This window comes from Elephas maximus, chromosome 3, assembly GCF_024166365.1.
Source record: "Elephas maximus indicus isolate mEleMax1 chromosome 3, mEleMax1 primary haplotype, whole genome shotgun sequence".
Taxonomy (NCBI): Eukaryota; Metazoa; Chordata; class Mammalia; order Proboscidea; family Elephantidae; genus Elephas; species Elephas maximus.
In genome coordinates, this window is record NC_064821.1 from 135,457,737 (window position 1) to 135,481,727 (window position 23,991).

The window sequence follows — 23,991 nt, forward strand, 5'->3', positions numbered from 1 at the left end:
TTAAAAAAAAATCATGTGCTTTTAAAACATAAGATTTAAATTTTTTCCATACTGATTTTTTATCTGCTCTTAACAAAAAAGAAATATGCAGTATAGAAATCTTTCATATTTATTTAAGCATAGTAGTATAAGTTCTGGGCACTAATCCAGATGTCCTCCAGGGACTGGTCTCTCCTAATAGTGTGTCCAAAGTACGTGAGATGAAGTCTCACCGTCCTTGCTTTTGAGGAGTGTGCTGGCTGTACTTTTTCCAAGACAGGTTTGTTTGTTCTTCTGGCAGTCCATGGTATGTATATTCAATATTCTTTGCCAACACCATAATCCAAAGGAGTCAATTCTTCTTTGGTCTTCCTTATTCATTGTCTAGCTTTCCCGTGCATATGAGGTGACTGGAAATACCATGGTTTGGGTCAGGCACACCTTAGTCCTCAAAGTGACATCTTTGTTTTTTAACACTTTAAAGAGGCCTTTTGCAACTGATTTGCCCAATGTAATGTTTGATTTCTTGACTGCTACTTCCATGAGCCCACTGAACCATAACAACTATTTAATTCTCACATACTGCCTTTACCATCACCTAACATTTTTGTATATATCTTGTTTTTCCCAACTAGATTGCAAATATCCCAACATTATAGATAATCTTATTTTTTATATATCCCACAGTACTTACTAGGCACAACTTTGCAAACAGTAGAAACTCATTACTCTTTGTATTGACTGATTCAATCACGTGTTCTCTTTCGGCACCACTTTTGAATAACAGTAACGCCACCAAAATACTCAACCAAACCCAAGTCATAAAACATAATAAAGAAGTAATTGACTTAAGTGAAAGAAATATATTAACACTATTTTCTAATCAATTTATACAGCTGGCCACAGGCTGCCTTATTTCAGTTAAGTCCACTGAGCTGCTAAAACGGACATTTAGAAGCATGTCTTTGCTTAATATGAGGAGACTCTCCAAGCTAACTTCAGTCTGTCTTTTTCTCTAATGAAGGCCACCCTGGTGGAAAAAAAGGAGCCAGTGCTTGACCACTTCTGGTATCTCTGTGAGTTAGTGGTTGCAGCTCATTATTATAGCAAACAACTGGCCCAATTTACCAGGAACATCATCCAAAATTCAGCTACTTGGCAATCTCTGTAGCCCAGGGAGGTTAACAGCTGAATCAACAAACATTCTAATTATCCTGCTACCACATTAGAAAGTGGTTGGCTCCCAGAGCTGAGGTTACTGCCCAGAGTGTATACTACTATGCTTAAATAAATATGAAAGATTTCTATACTGCATATTTCTTTTTTTTATTAAAAGCAGATAAAAAAAATCAGTTTGGAAAAAATTTAAATCTTATGTTTTAAAAGCACATGATTTTTTTTTTTTTTTAAATCTTGGGACAGATACCTCTAATACACTTCTGTAAAGAACTAAATGCAAAGATTTATCTACTTCTTTGCTACAACAATTTAACAATTTGCCTAGAATAACTGAAACAAGAAGTAGGAAAAAAAACTTTGAAGTGGTTTGAAATGACATTTGTTCAGATGGTCTTTAATGGTAAATAGTACTCTTCAATGGCAATGGCAAATACTGAGAACTGATGACTACAAACTTAAGAGTGCTTTGCTGTCAACACCTCTAATGAAGATCTATCTGAGCTTCCTTACTAGCAAGAAACACTAGCCAGTTTTGTCCAGCTTCAATGGGAGAGTAGATGACAACTTGTATGGTATGATTAGTTTGAGGAGTATCAAAATTTCCAATCACCCACACATTTTCCCCCATTTGCTAATGACACCCCAAACTCTACAATTAGAGGCATGTTGCATCATATTTAGATTTCTGTTTAGTGTTAAACTATAAACATCTTTGAAAGGAGATTATATTTCAGTAACACGTTAATCATTTATTGCATGGAGTTAATTATATTTTGGGGGTATTTCCCTAAAAACAGGCTTTGATAGAAAGTAAGGGAAAATTACAGAAAGTAAAAGAGCATGATGGTTGTTTGAAATGGACAAGAACTGATACTCAAGAGGGAAGGCGTATAGAAAGATAGGGTGTGATGGTTAAGGTTGTGTGTCAACTTGGCTGGGCCATGATTCTTAGTGGTTTGATAGTAGTATGATGGTGTGATCACTTCCATGATGAGATTTGATATTATATGATCACCTTCTTGATGGGATCTGCTCTGAGTAGCCAATCAGTTGAACACTTTTGGGCTTTTGCTTGTTCTGGATCCTACAGTTGGCTCCTGTTTATCTGACCTCTGGTTCTTGGGATTTAAGCTAATAGCTTACCTGTCGTCTTGCCTGCCGATCTTTGGAATCCGTTGATCTTCACAGTCTATGAACAATAGCGGTGCCCTCCAACCTACTGATCTTGGGTTTGCCAGCCCCTCTGGCTACATGAATCAGGAGAAGCTTCTATCCTAACCCACAGACTTGGGACGTTTCAGCTTCTACAACCGTGTGAGCCATTTCCTTGATATAAATCCCTCTCTATATATTTATATGCTTTTCTAAGACACAGACTATTTTGTAATTTTCTCTGAGGATTGCACTTAGTCTAGACTTTCAGATATTGACCTGATTTTCATTTTTTTTTTGTTTTATTTTATCAAAACTAATCAATCCTGATACTTGTGAAAGGGATAAATAAATACAGGCAGTGGAGGCTTTCGCATAGTCTGAACTGAAATATTGATTTCTTAAATAAAAGCTTCTTCAAGTTAGGGACCTAATCTAATTTACCTCAGCAATTTTTTTTTTTTTTTTTTTAGTGAGTGATAAATTTTCAATGGATACCCATAAAAAAGTGCTTTCACTATTTTACAATTTTCTCTGAAGATTGCACTATTGAAAAATAATAGTTAAAACTGAATTGTCTAAAGAGAAGCCCTGGTGCCATAGTGATTAAGAACTTGGCTACTATCCAAAAGGCCCAGAGTTTGAATCTACCAGCTGCTCCTTGGAAACCCTATGAGGCAGCTCTACTCTGTCTTATAGGGTTGCTATGAGTCAGAATCGACTTGACAGCAATGGGTTTTGGTTTAAAGAGGAGCCTAAAAGCTAGGGATTCCCCTTTAGCTAGGTGAATCTTCAGGTTCTGAGGACCAGCCAATCACTCACATCTCTGTGCCTGCTAATCGCATTGTCAGAGGGATAACAGAGATTAGTGCCATGATTAAAGACTAAAAGATGTAGGAGGTGATGGTCCCTATCATAGCACTGTTTGATTCTCCACTCTGGCCCCTGTGGAAATTTGATGGGTTATGGAGAATGGCTGTATATTACCACTGTCCCAATCGTAGCTGCTTTGCAGATATAACATTGCTAGAGTAGATATAAAGCCTCACATACATAGTATACGACAGACTTGAGAAACGCACTCTTCTCAACTAAAACAGAGAATTAAGAAAAAAAAACAGTTTACGTTCATGTGGGGTGGACAACAATATTTACTTACAGCTTTGCTATGTTAACTCTCTTGTTTCTGTCATAATAATATAGTGTGAAGATATCTAGACCTTCAGAACATGCCATAGAATATCACGCTAATCCATTATATCCAAGAAATCATGCTGACTGAACAGGATGAGGAAGAAGTGGTTAAGACGCATGTACGCCAGATTGTAGGAGATAACCCTAGAAAGATTCAGGGACTAGCCACTTCACTGAAGTCTTTAAGATTCCAGTAATCAAGGGTGTACTGGAATATTCCCTTCAAGGCAAAAGGCAAGTAGCTGCATCGTACATACTCCACCACAAAGAAGGAAGGACAGTACTGGGGTGACCTCTTTGGGCCCTGGAGGTGAAACATTTTACACCTATGAATACTGTTCTAGCCCATATACCAGGTGACACTGAAGGCTGCCAGGAAAGGACAATATCTTAAGTTCAGGCCATAGTACAATCAGCCCTGCCACTTAGACCATTTAATCCAGAAGACTCTATGGCATTGGAGGTTTCAGGCTAGGAAAAGATGCATGTCGGAGCTTATGGCGAACTCCAGTGAAACAATAATTAATAGCTGGACATTGGGAGTCTGGATTCTGTCCATGCCATCTACATCAGAAAATAATGCGCCCTTTGAAAAGCAGTTTATAGTGTTACTGGACCCTGGTAGAGGCAGAATGCTTGATCATGGGATACCAAATGATCACACATCTGGAACTTAAAAACTGGGTTCTGTTGGACCTGCCAAATCATAAATTCAGATGGGCCCAGACATCAGTCCATTGTAAGGTGAGAATGCTGCACCCAGCACTGACCCCAAATAGGGCCAGAGGGCAAAGTTAAGGTGCAGAAAGAGGTCACTGCATCAGGTCCCTCTCCTGGGTTGTATATAAGGGTTTGTGGATCACGGTAGGGAGGCAGGTTCTGCACAACCAATTGGAAAAGGAGGAAAAAGCCTGAGCTTAGTTTATGGATGAGTTAGCTTGGTAAGCGGGTACAAGTTAAAAATGGGCTATAACTGCATTAAAGCCACACTCAGGGTGGCGCTGAATAACAAGAGAAAAATAAATCTTTTTAATGGATAGAGCTGTGAGCAGTGCACTTGGTTGTTTGATTTGTGTGAAAAGAGAAGTAGCCTGAATTGTGAGTATATATGGATTATAGACCTCTGGGTAGTAGCCGGTTGCCTGGCTTCTGGTCAGGGGCCTGGGAAGAAAAGAAGTAAAAGAATAGAGAAAAGGAGATCTGATATATAGTTATAAGGATAGACATGTGGGATCAGGCACAAAGTGTAAAGATTTTCGTACCACACATTAATGCCGATCAGGAAGCATACACCATGGAAAAGGCACTGAAAACCCAAGTAGACAAAATGATTCAGCCAGCTGATATTAGCCAGCTTTCATCCCTAGCTACCCCAGAACTTACACGAGAAGCACAAGAATGGAGTGGACATTGTAGCAGAAACGGAGGCTATGTGTGGGTCCAACAGGATGGGACTACCACTTACCGAGGCTGATATAGCTACTGTTGCCTCTGAAGGTCCAACCTGACAGCAGCAAAGAGTAACACAGAGCCTTTAACATAGCACCATTTCTTAAGAAGACCAGCCAGCACTTGGTTGCAAATTTATTGCACTGGCCCCTTCCAATCTTTAATGACTGCAGTTTATCTTCACAGGAATAGATACCTATTCTAGGAAGATTTTGCCTTTCCTGTCTTTAGAGCTTTGGCCAGCACCACCATTTAGGGACTTACCGAATCCCTGGTTCACAGCCATGGAACCGAACAGGGTATAGCATCTGACCAGAGGACCATGCAGTAATGGGTTGATAAAATGATGCACTGGTTTTAATCCTGTACCATTGGGTGGCAGCCATCCTTACAGAACACTGGAATGGACTTTTAAAGGTATAATGGAATCGACTCGATGGCACTGGGTTCTGGTTTTTTTTTAACTGAAGTACTAGCTTAGAGAAAACACGATGACAGAATGGAGTACACCCTTTGGGACATGATGTGTTTAATAAATCAAAGATCTCTATATGGTGATTGCTTTCTAATAGGAAGGATATATGAGTCTGGGAACCAAAGAGTAAGGCAGGTGTGGTCCTATTTATCATCATTTCAATGACACACTGTATTTCTGCTTCCCATCCCCACAACTCTGGGCTTTGTAGGGTTGGAGATCCTGTTACCCAAAGGGGATTATCTCTTGACAGGAGACATAGCAAAGGTTCCACTGAACTAGAAATTATCACTCTCACCAGGCACTTTGTACTTTTTGTGACCATGTATGAGCAAGCAAAAAGAGGAGAGTAATTAACCATGATACTGTCAAGAGTAATTAACCATGATAAACAGAAGAAGGCAGGACTGCTTTACAATAAAGGCAGGGAAGAATATGTATAGAATTTAGGTGATATGCATGGGCACCTCTTGGTATTACTATCAAAAGTCCAAACCCTTCAGGAATGAAAGTTTAAGTTATAGCACAAAGTAAGCCACCAATACTTGCTGAGGTGATAGGCAAGGGCGAGGGGAATTTACAATGAATAGTGGTGGAGGGAGAGGATAAGCATCAGTCGTGGTCCCAGGGTAAGCCAGTACACAGTGGCCATGGCCCATCTGATTAACACAGATAGATAAGTGATAAAAGAGCAGGACTGAGTGACATAATCAATAAGGAATAGCAAATAAATCCTTATATGTCAAACTTTACACTTGATGCTAAAAACATACCTTCTTATCAAGTACACATTGAATATTCACAAAAAGTAATTATATATTAGGTCACAAAGAAAACATCGGTAATTTCCATAAAACGGAGCTACGGTTTCTGAACATAATGCAAAAAAAAGGCAAGAAGTTATTAACAAAATCAAAATGAAAAAGACTCTCCCACCTGGAAATTTTAAAACTGCTATTTAAATAACTCCTGGATAAAAAGGGCAATACAAATGAAATTCAAAAAAAAAAAAAACCCAGTGCTGTCAAGTCGATTCTGACTCATAGCGACCCTATAGGACAGAGTAGAACTGCCCCATAGAGTTTCCAAGGCGTGCCTGGTGGATTCGAACTGCTGACCCTTTGGTTAGCAGCCATAGCACTTAACCACTACACCACCAGGGTTTCCACAAATGAAATTACAAAATATTTTTTTTAAATGGTAATAAAAATACTCCATATCAGAATCTATGGGATACATTTAAAGCAGTAACCAGAGGAAAAGTCATAGCCCTTAGCAATTTTATGAATAAAAAGAAAGAAAATAAAATTTCCAGCTCAAAAATATTAGAAAAAGAACAACATAAACAAACAAAAAATCCCAAAACAGTAATAAATATAAAAAGAGAAATTAATGATATAGGGAAGAGAAATATAGAAGACTTAATTAAAAAATCAAAATCACAGGACTTTTTGAGAAAAAATAACGAACTATATAAAACATTAGACTAATCAAGAAAAAAAAGGAGAAAGCACAAATATAAAAAAAATTTAAATGACACATTGGAAATATCTATTGAAACAAAAAATTAAAAACCATAAGACACTCCTTTGCAGAAATATATAGAAATAAATTTGAAAACCCAGGTGAAACAGATAATTTCCTAGGGAAATACAGTTTAACAAAACTAACCATATAAGGGATACTCTGGTGGTGTGAGATAGAATGCTTAAACACTCTACTTTCCACAGAAGAAATAAAGTTACCAAGAAACTACCTCCCACCACCATCACAAAAGCATCAATCCCAGAAGGTTTCACAGGGGATTCTACCAAAGCCTCACAAATGAGACAGTTCCAATGTTCCATGAATTATTCAAGAGCTGCCTCCTCAAAGTAGAGTTGACCTTAATAACATGGATGGAGTCAAGGTTTTGGGATCCTCATTTGCTGATGAGGCACGGCTCAGAATGAGAAGAAATAGCTGTAAACATCCACTAATAATCAGAACATGGAATGTAGGAAGTATGAATCTAGGAAGATTGGAAGTAGTCAAAAATGAAATAGAACGCATAAAGAACGATATTTTAAGCATTAAGAAAACCCGTTGCCCTCGAGTCTGACTCAAAGCAACCCTATAGGATAGAGTAGAACTGCCCCTGGGGAGTTTCCAAGGATTCAACCTGACCTTTTGGTTAACAGCTGAACTCTTAACCACTGTGCCACCAGGGTTTCCTAGGCATTGGTGAGCTGAAATGGACTGGTATTGGCCATTTTGAATTGGACGATCATATGGTATACTATTAAAAAAAAAAAAAATTATTAGGAATGATAAATTGAAGACTAATGGCATTGCATTCATCATCAAAAAGAACAATTCAAGATCTATCCTGAAGTACAACGCTACCATATGTCTACAAAGACCAGTTAATACGACTATTACTCAAATTTATGCACCAGTCACTAATGCCAAAGATGAGAAAAGTGAAGATTTTTACCAGATTCTGCAGTCTGAAATTGATTAAACATGCAATCAAAATGCATCGACAATTACTGGTGATTGGAATGCAAAAGTTGTAAATGAAGGATTGGTAGTAGGAAAATATGGCCTTGGTGATAGAAATGACACTAAAGGTCACATGATATTATTGTGCAAGACCAATGACTTCTTTCATTGCAAATACCTTTTTCAACAACATAAATGTTTTTTTTATACATGTGGACTTTGTGAGATGGAATACACAGGAATCATATTGACTATGTGTGTGGAAAGAGACCATGAAAAAGATCAATATGATCAATCAGAACAAGATCAGAGGCTGACTGTGGAACAGACCATCAACTGGTCATATGCAAGTTCAAGCTGAAGAAAACTGAAACAAGTTCATGAGAGCTAAAGTACGACCTTGAGTACATTCCACTTGAATTTAGAGACCATCTTAAGAAAAGATTTGATGCGCTGAACACTAATGACCGAAGATCAGACGACTTATCGGAAGACATCAAGGAAAACATACATAAAGAAAAAAGAGGTCATTAAAAAGACAGGAAAGGAAAAAAAGACCAAAATGAATGTCAGAAGAGACTCTGAGACTTCCTCTTCAACGCTGAGTAGCTAAAGTGAATGGAAGAAAGCATGAAGTAAAAGAGTTGAACAGAAGATTTCAAAGGACAGCTGGGGAAGACAAAGTAAAATATTATAATGAAATGTGCAAAGACCTGAAGTTAGAAAACCAAAAGGGAAGAACATGTCTCAGCTGAAAGAACTGAAGAAAAAATTCAAGCCTCGAGTTGCAATATTGAAGGATTCTGTGGTCAAAATACCAAATAAAGGGGATCTAATTTTTTTTTTTTAACAGAATGTGGAAATTACCGAACAATATAATCAATATCACATGCAAGTAAAATTTTTCTGTAAATATCATTCAAAAGTGGTTTCAAAGGTACATCTAAGGCTACTATAACAGAAATGCCATAAGTGGATGGCTTTAACAAAGAGAAACTTATTTCCTCACAGTAAAGGAGGCTAAAAGTCCAAATTCAGGGGGTCAGCTCCAGGGGAAGGCTTTCTCCCTGTTGGCCTTCACATCAATCTTCCCCCCGGACTAGGAGCTTCTCTGTGCAGGGACCGTGGGTCCATCGGGTACGCTCTACTCCTAGCACTGCTTTCTTTTTATCTCTTGTAAGATAAAAAGCAGTGCAGGCCACACCCCAGAGAAACTACCTTTACATTGGATCAGGGATATGACATTAGTAAGGGTGTTACAATCCCACCCTAGTCCTCTTTAACATAAAATTACAATCACAAAATGTAGGACAACCACACAATACTAAGAATCATGGCCCAGCCAAATTGATACACACATTTTTGGGGGGACATAATTCAATCTATGACAGAATACCAGATGTTTATGTGTGTTTTATTGACGGTGCAAAGGCATTTGACTGTGTGGACCATAACAAATTATGGATAACACTGGGAAGAATAAGAATTCCAGAACACTTCATTGTGCTCATGAGGAACCTGTACATAGACCAAGAGGTAGTTATTTGAATAGAACAAGGGGATACTGCTTGGTTTAAAAGGAGGAAAGGTCTGTGTTAGAGTTGTATCCTTTCACCACACTTATTCAATCTGCATGCTGAGCAAATAATCCAAGAGGCTGGACTATATGAAGAAGAATATGGCAACAGGATTGGTGGAAGACTCATTAACAACCTCCAATATGCAGATGACACAATCTTGCTTGCTGAAAGGGAAGAGGACTTGAAGTACTTACTGATGAAGATCAAAGACTACAGCTTTCAGCCTAAATTACACCTCAACATAAAGAAAATAAAAATCCTAACAACTGGATCAGTAAACAACATCATGATAAATGGAGAAAAGATTGATGTTGTCAAGGATTTCATTTTACTTGGATCCACTATCAAAACCCATAGAAGCAGCAGTCAGAAAGTCAAATGACATATTGCACTGGGCAAATCTGCAGAAAAAGACCTCTTTAAAGTGTTAAAAAACTAAGATGTCACTTTGAGGACTAAGGTACACCTAACCCAAGCCATGATATATTCAATTGCCTCATAGGTATGCAAAACTTGGACAACGAATAAGGGAGACCAAGAAGAAATGATGCCTTTCAATTATGGTGTTGTGAAGAATACTGAATACACCATGGACTGCCAGAAGAATGAACAAGTCTGTTTTGGAAGAAATACACCAGAGCACTCCTTGGAAGCAAATATGGTGAGATTTTGTCTCACGTACTTTGGACATGTTATCAGGAGAGATCACTCCCTGTTGAAGGACATCGTGCTTGGTAAAGCAGAGAGTCAGCAAAAAAGAGGAAGACCTTTGACAAAATGAACTGACACAGTGGCTGCAACAATGGGCTCAAACATAACAATTGTGAGGATGGCACACAGGATCAGGCAGTGCTTTGTTCTGTTGTACACAGGGTTGCTGTGAGTGGGAACTGACTCGATGGTACCTAACAACAACAACAACAACAACAACAACAGAGTGACTAAATAAACTATGATACATTGACACGATGGAGTACAATGCAACTATAAAATTGAATGAAAAAAGGGCTCTATGAACGGATTTGCCATCATTTCCAGGATACATTGTTAATTTTTTTTTTAAAAAGTGCAAAAGAACATCTACAGTATACAATATTTTGTGTAAGAAAAAAAGTATAAATAAGAAAATACATATATATGTACTTATTAAACAAATAATACACACACACACACACACACACACACACACACACACACGAAGGATAACCAGAAACTAACGAGACTGGTTACCTCAGGGGGTGGGTGGGAACATTGTGAAAAAGAATAGGGGGATGGAGAAAGGGCAGAAGGCTAGTCCACTTCACTAAGTGTAGATTTTTATATACTTTCTGGGCTTTCAGAATACTTTTTGTAACTCTTCTGGAAGTCTGAAAGTATTTTAAAACAAGAAGCTAAAAAAAATGAGTGTTCAAGGAGGCAGAACCAACACTTCACTATAGACAGAAGCACCATGCCTTCTCCCTGAAGCTAAGACCCGAAAAACTAAAAAAAAAAAAAAAAAACAGATATAAAGGGCAATCCTGGAGCCCTAAGCATCAAATTAAGGGATAAAACTCCATCAAGCACCGAAAGGAATAAGAAACTGACAGAGAACAGAGAAGGAGGAGAGCTATGGAGTGGAGTTCCCCTACTAGCTAACGTGGCATGGATTCGCCGTCTTGGACCTCAGTTACCAAGAACAGTGGACAGAGAGTACAGGAAGGCAATTTCACAGAGCTCCCAACAAGAGACAGAGGACCCAGTAACCAGGGATACAGTTTTCCCACCCCCCACCCTTCTTTTCTCTGTGCAGCCTCTGCTGCTTCCCAACAGGCCATGGTCGCTCCACCAGAGAGACACCAGCTCACTGCCTCCTAGGTCCACCCTACCCCCACTGGCTGGCTCCTTCAGTGCCATTTTTTTTGTTTTTGTTTTTCTAGCTTTTGTTATTGCTCTCCCTCTCTCCCTTCCTTCCTTTCCTTTCTCCCACTCAACTAGCCAAGTATGCCACCCCACCCCTTGTTGATGGGCTGTGCCACACCACTTGGCTAGAGAGCCATAGGCACACTACCTCCACAGGTCTGTGCCACCACCATTTTTATTTTTCTTCTTGGTTTCTTCTATCCCTTCCTACCTTTCCCTTCTCTTGCCCAGCTAGCCATGTGTACCTCCCCACCCCTTCTTGATGGGCTGTGCCACACCTCTTGGCTAGAGAGCCATCGGCACAAGGCCACCCCAGGTCTGTGCCACCTCATTAACAGACTCCCTCAGGGCCATTTTTTTTTCTCTACCTCTCTGCCATCCTTCCTTTCCTTTCTCCCACCCAACTAGCCCTGTGTGCCATCCCTGTCCCTTCTTGATGGGGTATGTCACATCACTCAGCTGAAGAGCCACCAGCACAGTCCTCGCCGGGTCCATGCCACTCCCACGTGCAGGCCTCTTCAGCACCATTTTATTTAATTTGTGTTTCTTCTGGGTTTCTTCTCTCTCTCTCCCATCCTTCCTTTCCTTTCTCCTTCCCAGCTAGCTCCATGTGCTGTAACCACTCCTTCCTGATGGGCTGTGTCACACAGCTTGGCAGAGAACCACCAACACATGTCCTCCCTGGGCCCACACCACCCCACCAACAGGCTCCCTCAGTGCCATTTTTTGTTTGTTTTTCTCTCTCTCCTGTCCTTCCTCTCCTTTCTCCCACCTAGCTAGCCCCATGTGCCATCCCTGCCCCTTCTTGATGAGCTGTGCCACACCACTCAGCTACAGAGCCACAGGCACACAGCTTCCTTGGTTTTCACCACCCCCACCAGCAGGGTCCCTCAGCACCATTTCTTTGTGTTTTCTCTTTCCTCTTTTTGTTGTTTCTTCTCTCACTCTCCCTTCCTTCCTTTCCTTACTCCCATCCACCTAGACCCGTGCACTGCCTCCCCTCCCCTTCTTGACAGGCTGTGCTGTAGTGCTTGGCTAGAGAGCCTCTGGCACACAGCCTACCCAAGTCAGCTCCCTCAGCACGATATATTTAATTTTTATTTATCTTTCCCCTTCTCCTTTTTCCTTCTTTCTCTGGCCTAGGCCCTGCACTGCATACACACCTTTCTAACAGACTGTGCCATGCCACCTGGTGAGAGATGCATCAGCTCACTGCCACCCCAATTCCACTCCACCCCCAAGGGCCTGCTCCCCCAGCACCATATTTGGTTGTTGTTGTTTTCTTTCTTTGTCATTTCTTTCATTTCCTTTCTCCTGATCACCTAGCACTGTGCATCACCCATGCCCCTTCTTGACTGGATGAACTACACCACTTGGCCTCGTTGGGTTTGCCCCATTCCCACCCTTTGAATTCTATTGTGCCTCCATTTTATTTATTTATTGCTTCTGTTTTTCTCTCTTCTTTCTCCTCTTTCTCTCACCCACACATCACAACCTCTCCCTTCCCTTCTGCCTATCTGTGCCGTGCACTGAGCACTGCACCCCTGCATGAAACCAGTGCTGATCACTGGACCCCACCCTGCACTGCCTCCTGGTCCCACCCCACTGGCCCCAGTATGTGCTGTAAATGACCCATCTGCAGACCTCCCCCAACCTGCTGGGCCTGCCCTGCTACACCACAGCTTAGCAAACACCCCTGCCTACCTGGACCATGTAGTGAGAAGTATCATGCTCACAGACAAGCAAGCAACAAAGCATGCCCAACCCGCCTGCCCAGACATAACCAAATAAAACAAAAAAACAGGATGAAATAAACAAATCTACAATCAATAAACAAAGAAAATAATTCTTAAATTTCTGGAAGACAACAGCAAATAACCAAACATATTTTTTTTAAAAAGGGGGCAAGCTGTTTCCAGAAAAAGACCAAAAGAAAACATAAGATGACCTTCTAGTAGAAGAAAAGGCACTAAAACTACTGAACAGAAGAAAAGGGAATTCAAACCTCTAATATTCAAAACACAGAAAAGGAAGGGATACTTCCAAATTCATTCCATGAAGCCAGCATAACCCTGACATTGAAACCAGGCAAAGACACCACAAAAAAAAAAAAAAAAAAAAAAAATTACAGACAAATCTCTCTCACGAATAAAGATGCAAAAGTCCTCAACAAAATTCTAGCCAATAGAATTCAGCATCATATAAAAAAAATAATTCACCCCAACCAAGTGGGATTCATACCAGTTATGCAGGATGGTTCAACATAAGAAAATCAATCAATGTAACCTATTGCATAAATAAAACAAAAGAATCACAAGATCGTTTCAATCAACACAGAAAGGGCATTTGATAAAGTCTAATACCCATGCCTGATAAAAGGTCTCATTAAAGGAGGTACAGAAGGGAAACTCCTCAACATGATAAAGGGCATATATAGAAAGCCAATAGCCAACATCATTCTTTTTTAATAATTTTTATTGTGCTTTAAGTGAAAGTTTACAAATCAAGTCAGTCTCTCACACAAAAACTCATATACACCTTGCTACACACTCCCAATTACTCTCCCCCTAATGAGACAGCCTGCTCCCTCCCTCCACTCTCTCTTTTCATGTCCTTTTCGCCAGCTTCTAACACCCTCCACCCTCTCATCTCCCTTCTAGGCAGGAGATGCCAACATAGTCTCAAGTGTCCACCTGATCCAAGAAGCTCACTCCTCACCAGCATCCCTCTTCAACCCATTGTCCAGTCCAATCCATGTCTGAAGAGTTGGATTCGGGAATGGCTCCTGTCCTGAGCCAACAGAAGGTCTGGGGGCCATGACCACCAGGGTCCTTCTACTCTCAGTCAGACCATTAAGTCTGGTCTTCTGAGAATTTGGGGTCTGCATCTCACTGCTCTCCTGCTCCCTCAGGGGTTCTCTGTTATGTTCCCTGTGAGGGCAGTCATTGGTTGTAGCCAGGCATCATCTAGTTCTTCTGGTCTCAGGATAATGTAGTCTCTGGTTCATGTGGCCCTTTCTGTTTCTTTGGCTCGTAATCATCTTGTGTCCTTGGTGTTCTTCATTCTCCTTTGCTCCAGGTGGGTTGAGACCAATTGATGCATCTTAGATGGCTGCCTGCTAGCTTAATAAGACCCCAGACGCCACTCTTCAAAGTGGGATGCAGAATGTTTTCTTAATAGATTTTATTATGCCAATTGACTTAGATGTCCCCTGAAGCCATGGTCCCCAGACCCCTGCCCCTGCTATGCTGGCCTTAGAAGCATTCAGTTTATTCAGGAAACTTCTTTGCTTTTGGTTTAGTCCGATTGTGCTGACCTCCCCTGTATTGTGTGCTGTCTTTCCCTTCACCTAAACTAGTTCTTATCTACTATGTAATTAGCAAATACTCCTCTCCCACCCTCCCTCCCTCCCCCTTCTCATAACCACAAAAGAATGTTTTCTTCTCGGTTTAAACTATTTCTCAAGTTCTTATAATAGTGGTCTTATACAATATTTGTCCTTTTGCAACTGACTAATTGCACTCAGCATAATGCCTTCCAGGTTCCTCCATGTTATGAAATGTTTCACAGATTCCTCACTGTTCTTTATCAGTACGTAGTATTCCATTGTGTGAATATACCATAATTTATTTATCCATTCATCCATTGATGGGCACCTTGGTTGCTTCTCTCTTTTTGCTATTGTAAACAGTGCTGCAATAAACATGGGTGTGCATATATCTGTTCATGTAAAGGCTCTTACTTCTCTAGGATATATTCCAAGGAGTGGGATTGCTGGATTGTATGGTAGTTCTATTTCTAGCTTTTTAAGGAAGGGCCAAATTGATTTCCAAAGTGGTTGTACCATTTTACATTCCCACCAGCAGTATATAAGTGTTCCAATCTCTCCACAGCCTCTCCAACATTTATTGTTTTGTGTTTTTTGGATTAATGCCAGCCTTGTTGGAGTGAGATGGAATCTCATTGTAGTTTTGATCTTCATTTCTCTAATGGTTACTGATCATGAACATTTCCTCATATATCTGTTAGCTACCTGAATGTCTTCTTTAGTGAAGTGTCTATTCATATCTTTTGCCCATTTTTTAATTGGGTTCTTTGTCTTTTTGCAGTGGAGTTCTTGCAGTATCAAGTAGAATTTAGAGATCAGGCACCGATCAGATATGTCATAGCTAAAAACTTTTTCCCAGTCTGTACGTAGTCCTTTTACTCTTTTGATGAAGTCTTTGGATGAGCATAGGTGTTTGATTTTTAGGAGCTCCCAGTTATCTAGTTTTTCTTCTACCTTCTTTATAATGTTTTATATACTGTTTATGCCATGTATTAGGGCTCCTAACATTGTCCCTATTTTTTCTTCCATGATCTTTATCATTTTAGATTTTATATTTGGGTGTTTGATTCATTTTGAGTTAGTTTTTGTGCATGGAGTGAGGTATGGGTCTTGTTTCATTTTTTTTGCAGATGGATATCCAGTTATGGCAGCACCATTTGTTAAAAAGGCTGTGTTTTCCCCATTTAACTGTTTTGGGGCCTTTGTCAAATATCAACTGCTCGTATGTGGATGGACTTATGTCTGGATTTTCAATTCTGTTCCATTGGTCCAGCCAACATCATTCTTGACAGATAGAGGCTGAAAATATTTCCCCTGTGGACAGAAACAACACAAGGATGCCCTTTATCACCACTCCTATCTAACATTGTGTTGGAAGTCCTAGCTAGAGCAATGAGGCAAGAAATAGAAATAAAGAGCAACCAAATTGGTAAGGAAGAAGTAAAAATGTTTCTATTTGTGGATGATATGATACTATACATACAGTACCCAAAGGACTCCACAAGAAAACTACTGGAACTAATAGAACGATTTAGCAGAGTAGCAGGATATAAGACAAATATATAAAAATCAGTTGGATTCCTGTACACCAATAAAGACAGCTATGAAATCAGGAAAGCAATACCATTTATAATTGTCCCTAAAAAAAATAAAATACTTAGGAATGAATCTAACCAGAAACGTAAAGACCTACACGAAGAAAACTACAAAACACTACTGCAAGAAAACACAATTGGCAAAACATACCATGCTCATGGATAGGTAGAACTGACATTGTAAAAATGTCAATTCTACTCAAAGCAATCTACAAATACAATGCAATCCCAATCCAAATACCAATAGCATTCTTTATTGAGAAGGAAAAACTAATCATTAACTGTATATGGAAAGGAAAGAGGCTCCAGATAAGTAAAGCACTATTGAAGAAGTATAAAGTAGGAGGACTTGCACTACCTGACCTCAGAAACTACTGTACAGCTATGGTAGTCAAAATGGCCTGGTACTGGTACAACCACAGACACACTGACCAATGCAACAGAATTGAGAACTCAGATGTAAATGCATGCACCTATGGTCACCTGATCTTCAACGAAGGCCCGAAGTCCATCAAATGGAGAAAAGACAGTCTTTTTTAACAAATGGTTTTGGTAAAACTGGATGCCCAGCTATAAAAAAATGAAACAGGACCCATATCTCACACCATACTCAAAAACTAACTGAAAAGGGATCAAAAAGCTAAATATAAAACAAAACCTAAAAAGGTCATAGAAGAAAAAATAAGGTCAACACTAGAGGCCCTAATACACAGCATAAACAGAATACAAACCATAACTAACAATACACAAACACTAGACGATAAGCCAGATAACTGGGATCTTCTAAAAATAAAACACTTATGCTCATCAAAAGACTTCACCAAAAGAGTAAAAAGAGAACCTACAGACTGGGAAAAAAAATTTTGGCTATGACAAATCTGACAAAGGTCTAATCTCTAAAATCTGTAGGAAAATCCAACACCTCTACAACAACAACAAAACAACAAATGCCCCAATTAAAAAATGGGAAAATGATATGAACAAACACCACCAAAGAAGACATTCAGGTAGCTAAGAGACCCATTAGGGAATGTTCATGATCACTACATGAGGAAATGCTCATGATTACTTCATGAGGAAATGCTCAGGATCACTTGCCATTAGAGAAATGCAAATCAAAACTACAATGAGATACTATCTCGACTCTACACCACTGGCAAAAATAAAAAAACCTGAAAATAACAAATGTTGGAGAGGCTGCAGGGAGATGGGAACTCTTCTGCACTGCTGGTGGCAATGCAAAACAGTACAACCATTTTGGAAAATGATATGGCGCTTCCTTAAAAAGCTAGAAATAGAAATACCATACGATCCAGCTCTCCCAGTTAGGGATATATCCTAGAGAAATAAAAGCTGTCACACAAATAGACATATGCACATCCATGTTCATTGTAGCCTTACTCACAATAGCAAAAAGATGGAAACAAACTAAGTGACCATCAACAGATGAATGGATAAACAAACTATGGTACATAGACATAATGGAATACTAAGCAACGATAAAGAACAATAATGAATCTTTGAAACACCTCACAACATGGATGAATATGGAGGACATTACTCTGAATGAAATAAGTCAATCACAAAAGGACAAATTTGTGTGAGACCACTATTATAACAACTCATGAAAAGGTTTACACATAGGAAGAAACAACCCCTTACGAGGAAGGGATGGGTGGGGAGGGAAAAACATTAACTAGACAATAGATAAGTGGTAACTTTGGTGAAGGGTAAGACAGTATACAATAACGGGGAAATCACAACTTGACAAAGGCAAGGTCATGGAAGCTTCACAGACACATCCATACTCCCTGAGGGACTGATTTACTGGGCTGAGGGCTAGGGACCATAGTCTCGGGAGACCTCTAGCTCAATTGGCATGATGTAGTTTATAAAGAAAATGTTTCTACATTCTACTTTGGTGAGTAGAATCTGGGATTGTAAAAGCTTGTGAACAGCCATCTAAGATATTCCATTGGTCTGGCCCCATTTGGGAGCAAGGGAGAATGAAGAAAACCAAAGACACAAGGGAAAGATTAGTCCAAAGGACTAATGGACCACAGCTACCACAACCACCACCAGACTAAGTGCAGCACAACTAGACAGTGCCCTGCTACCACCACCAACTGCCCTGACAGGGATCACAATACAGTGTCCTGGACAGAGCTGGAGAAAAATGTAGAGCAAAATTCTATCTCACCAAAAAAGACCAGACTAACTAGTCTGACAGAGACTTGAGAAACTCCAAAAGTATGGCGCCCGGACACTCTTTTTAACTCAGTCCTGAAGTCACTCCTGAAGTTCATCCTTAAAGCCAAAGATTAGACAGGCCTATACAACAAAACAAGAAACCCTGGTGGCATAGTGGTTAAGAGGTATGGCTACTAACTAAAAGGTCGGCAGTTCGAATCCACCAGGTGCTCCTTGGAAACCATATGGGGCAGTTCTACTCTGTCCTATAGGGTCGCTATGAATTGGCTCAATGGCAACGGGTTATAAAACAAAACGAGACTTAATGGGCACACCAGTCAAGGGGCAAGGTCGAGAAGGCAGGAGGGGACAAGAAAGCTGGTAATAGGGAACCCAAGGTTGATAAAGGGCGAGTGCTGACGTGTGAGGTTGTCAACCAATGTCACAAAACAGTATATTAATCGTTTAATGAGAAACTAATTTGGCCTGTAAACCTTCATCTAAAGAGCACAGTAATAAAAAATAGTGTTTGCTTAATGTAGGTGCTCTCTTAATATAAATTTCCTTATATGGTCTTAAAGAAAAAAGTATTATTTTTCCACACAATGGCAGCTACTCAAGAGGCTTAATCCTTGATCTTAGCTTTACATATAATTTAACCTAATTCCTCAGTGGAAACATAATAATGGCTAACAAGTACAACTGAAAAATATTTGACAATAAAATGTTAGCAAAATATATAAATAAGCTCACTGACCTAAATCAGATTAACTATTTTTTGTGTTAGATATTTTTCTTAGTTGTTTGCCCTTCTTCCACTCTCATCTCAGGCTTTTCCACATGCTCTTCTTGGTGCTATAAAATTTCTGTTTTGGGGTCACTTTCACCCTTCACTCAAAAGGTAATCCAGCTCTCCTCTTTCTCTGTTCTAGCTCCTGTACAAGTTCAATGTTAACTAGAGAAATTCTGTAATAAAGCTTACTACTGGCTTTCTTTTATTAATTTATTTTTAAAAAGGATCGATAGAACATTATCTCTATGCTATACTACATTGCATTGAACGGTAATAATTTTCTAAGGTTATCATAGCATGGAATCAGAAAATAATTTCTAGGGAGAGAGGGTAGAGTGTTCTGTTTTCTTTATATGCTATCTTACTGACTTGAAAACACTTTCATTCCATTGGATAAAGATCCCACTTTCATACAGAACACAAAGATAAAATGTGTCCTTTATCATGGCGTTAATCATTTGCAGAACTTTTAAAATCTATACACACTAAGGCCCCTCCCTCAAGGAATCCTGATTTAGCACTTTTGGAATTGCATCAGAACACTTTTTTTTTTTTTTAATTATAGGTGATAGTGATGCCCAGTCAAGGTTGAAAACCGCTATCTTTCATTCTGATATGGTTTTATTATCAAATACTAAACTTAATATTCACCTAAGTAAAGCTTCTCATCCAGTTTCCCCCATCTCCATAAATAGCACCAACATTTAACCAGTTGCTTAGGTCTCAAATCTGAGATGTACACTTAATTCCTCTTCACTTTACCTCCCACATCCAATCCATCATCACTGCCTGTCAGTTTCATCTCTGCTCTCTTTCTCTACTTCCGCGACCCTAGACCAAGATACCACGAAGTTGTGCCTAAGTAACTAATTTCCATAAATTATCTCCCTGCTTTCACACTCTTGCTCCACACTGTCTCATCACCAGATGCAGCCAGAGTGACCTTTTACAAACATAAATTATATCAGACCATGCCACTGCCCTGCTTAAAACTTCTGATGGCTTTCCATTGCACTTAGAACAAAATCCAAGCTTATTATTCTCTAGAAGGGGCTACCTGATGATGTACCACTGTCTGCTTTTCCATCCTCACTGTAGCCACTTTCCTCTTCATTCACTCTGCTCACTCCAGCTGTACTGCCATTCTTTCTGATCTTGAACCAGTCAAGCTTTTTCTGCCTTGGGTCTAGGCACTTCCTTTTGCTTATGATGATGGTGGTGGTAGCTAATGCATATTGAGTGCTTTCTATTAGCTAGCAACCGAACTCCTCTGCATGTTTACATTTAATCCTCACAACAACTTTATGAGGTTGACACTATTATTTCCATTTTACAGATGAGGAAAGGTCCAGTGAGTTTAAATAATTTGCTCAAGGTATCCAGGCTGACTCATCCGTTCTCATTCAGAAGATATTAACCCCCAAAGTATAGTACTTTTCAGATATTAAGTCAAGCACTTTATCATCCAATAATTAGCAAAATTTTTCACAGAAGCATATAACTAGATCTCACTGTTAGGCGCCTAATCATACAGGCATTAATACCATGAATTTTTGTCCTTCTTTTCAACAGCTAATATGTTTTTATCCAAGAGAGAGCTGAAGCATATAATTGATCATTTTAATTTTGGCCAGTTGGAAGCTCAGGCTCAAATCTGCAATCCAGTTCCAATAAAACATACAGGACTTTGGGCCTAAAATTTGGGTACAAGCTTTTTAAATCTCAGATGGGTTCTTGAAACAACTCAGAAATCCTTTTATTAGTCCCCAGTCACTTCCCTCCTTGCTTGTCACAGAGCTCCTCAAGGTCCCTACACCTGCATGCACACATTCCTCTTACTCTCCGGATTTAGTCTCATATTTATAGAGAAAATTAAACATATCTTATTTGACCTTTATCAATTTCCTTCTACTTCTGAAATTAATCACTGCGCTTAAGCTCTGCATAACTCATCTATTTTCTATCTATTTCTAAAGAAATGAATTTAAGTCTGTGAATTTCCCTCTAAGTGTTGCTTTAGCTGCAACAGTCAAGTTTTTATAGTGATTTGTCCTCATTTAGTTCTAAATATTTTCTAATTTCCATTGGTGATTTTTTTTTTCTCTCCAGATCATGAGCTACTTTGGAGTGTTTTTCAGTTACTACAGCTTATTTTACTGCTCTTTTATTGTTGATTTAAGACTTAATTGCACTGTGGGCAGAGAATGTAGCTTTCTGAGGATGAGTTCCAGGTGTAGTACTTTCAAATTTTGTTTTATATGTTCTCCCTAAATAATTTCATCTAATACAATTGCATCATCTACTACCTCTTTGTGGATGACCACACAAATGTGTATCTCTACTCTTCTGATTTTCAGGCCTATAGTTTCTTATACACTTATTAGACTAAGAAAAAAAAGTTTTTTTTTTTTTCTTATTAGACTAGGTATCTGTATATCACGCAAGCGTTTCAGCCTTAACAGATTCAAAACCAAAGCATTCTCTCCATCCAACCTGTTGTCCTCCTTCACCTTTATCCTCTATTTTTAGAATGGTGATGCACACTCTACCCAACTGTTCAACCAAGAAATATTAAAATTCTTTTCTTCCTCTTTCTCATGAATTGAACTAAATGATTCAAGCACTGCAAATTATACTTCCTAAGTATCTCTTGAAGTCATCTTTTCCTCTCTATTGTCACAGGCTTTGCCTTGGTTTAGGCCTTCATCATGAATCCCCTGGTCTACTGCATTATCTTCTTAAGTGGCCTTTAATTGGTCTTCTTGTCACCTCTTCCTTCTTCTTCTCATTTACCCTTCCTCCTGTTGCCAGGTATATGTCTAAAACACAAGTCTGATAATTCCATTCCCTTGCAAAAATCTTTGATCGTTGCATACAGGATAAAGTCTAAATTTAGCAAAACACAGAAGACCACTTTGCCTGAGAAAATTCATTCACTTTGCCACTGCCATTGAAAACACTGAAGAGTGTTTTAGTGGAAACTTTTCAAGCTTGATATACTATTAAACATACTATTTTAAATTCTTCCTGGACATGCAGTTCTATTAAAACCATAAAGTTGAAAAGGATTTGGATAAGTTACCTCATATATGTTGCCTAAGTACTACATTTTTTATGAGTAAGAACAAGTTGTAATCTTTGGATTGGGTCTCATTTCCCAAAACAACCTTGTACCAGTTTTTGAGAGAGTACAGGATACATCGTTAGCCCCATGAAAAAATGTAATACCAGTGAAGAGGAAGGATGGGGACAGTCTGACAAGGTGGTGGCACAGGACCTTCTATTAGTAGTGCAGAAATCAGAGACGATGTTTTGAATGGTGATGGTGTATCATAAAATCACAGAGAAAAGAGAAACATCTCTGGAGGACTAGGTAATAAGCCAAAATGAAGCCCATGTATCTTTTAACCCAGCTTTCATGAGAAAAAAGAAAATGATGCAAAACCATACTGAAAACAAGGAGGTAACACAGCCCTTCCTAAGGCACCTACCACCTGTACCATCTATAACTGCAGTTAATATATAACTGCAGTTACGGTAGAACAATTCATGCTCATAATAATAACCTTTAAAGATAATAAAGGTTAATTAGGTTCTGTATCCACAGTATGAGAAGGCAGGTAAACACCGTTCATTCAAAGGAGGTTTTCATTAAGAATGATTAAAATTAAAGAATATATGTACATATAATGAGATGAACTCGTATTAATCTGAAATTTTAATTACTCAAAGGAATTTTTCTCCTTTCAGAATGATGACATCAGTATGCTGGTGCATTTTATCTTCCTATTAATAAAACTAGGTGTAATATTGCTTTGTAGATCTTCGAACTATCAATCTCTAATGTGTTTTTAAATTAGGCAATAAGTAAGAATGGGCATTTGCTAAAGAAATCAGCCAATCCTGAAAGACAGCTGTAGAGTAAAAAGTAAATTTTATGGTTTTTAAAGACAGGAAGAAGTTATGAGTGCAGTACAACTCCTGGAAACTCTGCCTACTGCTCTGACACTATGGGGATTTTATTGCTCTGATTTATGGAGATATTCCGAACCCAAATTCATTTTTGTAGGCTTTACTGCTGCATCCATGATTCTGAATTAGATGTGTGTATATATTTACATATATATGTATATTTGTATGTATGTGTTTATGTATATAGGAAACCCTGGTGGCATAGTGGTTAAGAGCTACAGCTGTTAACCAAAGCAGTTTGAATCCACCAGGCAGGCACTCCTTGGAAACCCTATGGGGCAGTTTGACTCTGTCCTATAGGGTTGCTATGAATCAGAATTGACTCAATGGTAATGGGTTTTGATACGTATGTATACATACACATATATACGTATATGTGTGTCTGTGTGTTTGTGTGTTAGCTTTTATTCCTGAACTAAAGTGAGCTTCAGAAGCTTTCTTTCCATATGGTATATCTATTATATTAGGATTCAAAAAGAACCCATTTTATCTCAGAAGGTTATGTTCCATTCAGACTTCCAGAAAAGAAAGGTGCTATAAATCAAGCAGTAAGCCAAAATCAAAGTTTTAAAGAATAAACAAACAAATTTGATATATATGCTACAGGCATAACCATATTTATTCTAGAATATGATATATAACAAGAATTTGAAGTATTTTGCATTAAAAATTCTGTGGACTTTATGTTCCAAGATTTGGTCTCAAGCCCTGAGTATGTG

At 39.0% G+C, this 23,991-nt stretch overlaps 1 protein-coding gene across 1 annotated transcript in view; it reads right to left on the bottom strand.

Moving 5' to 3' along the window:
• COL24A1 (collagen type XXIV alpha 1 chain) overlaps positions 1–23,991 on the bottom strand; it is a 362,779-nt gene that overhangs the window by 234,812 nt on the left and 103,976 nt on the right. The window lies entirely within an intron of this gene.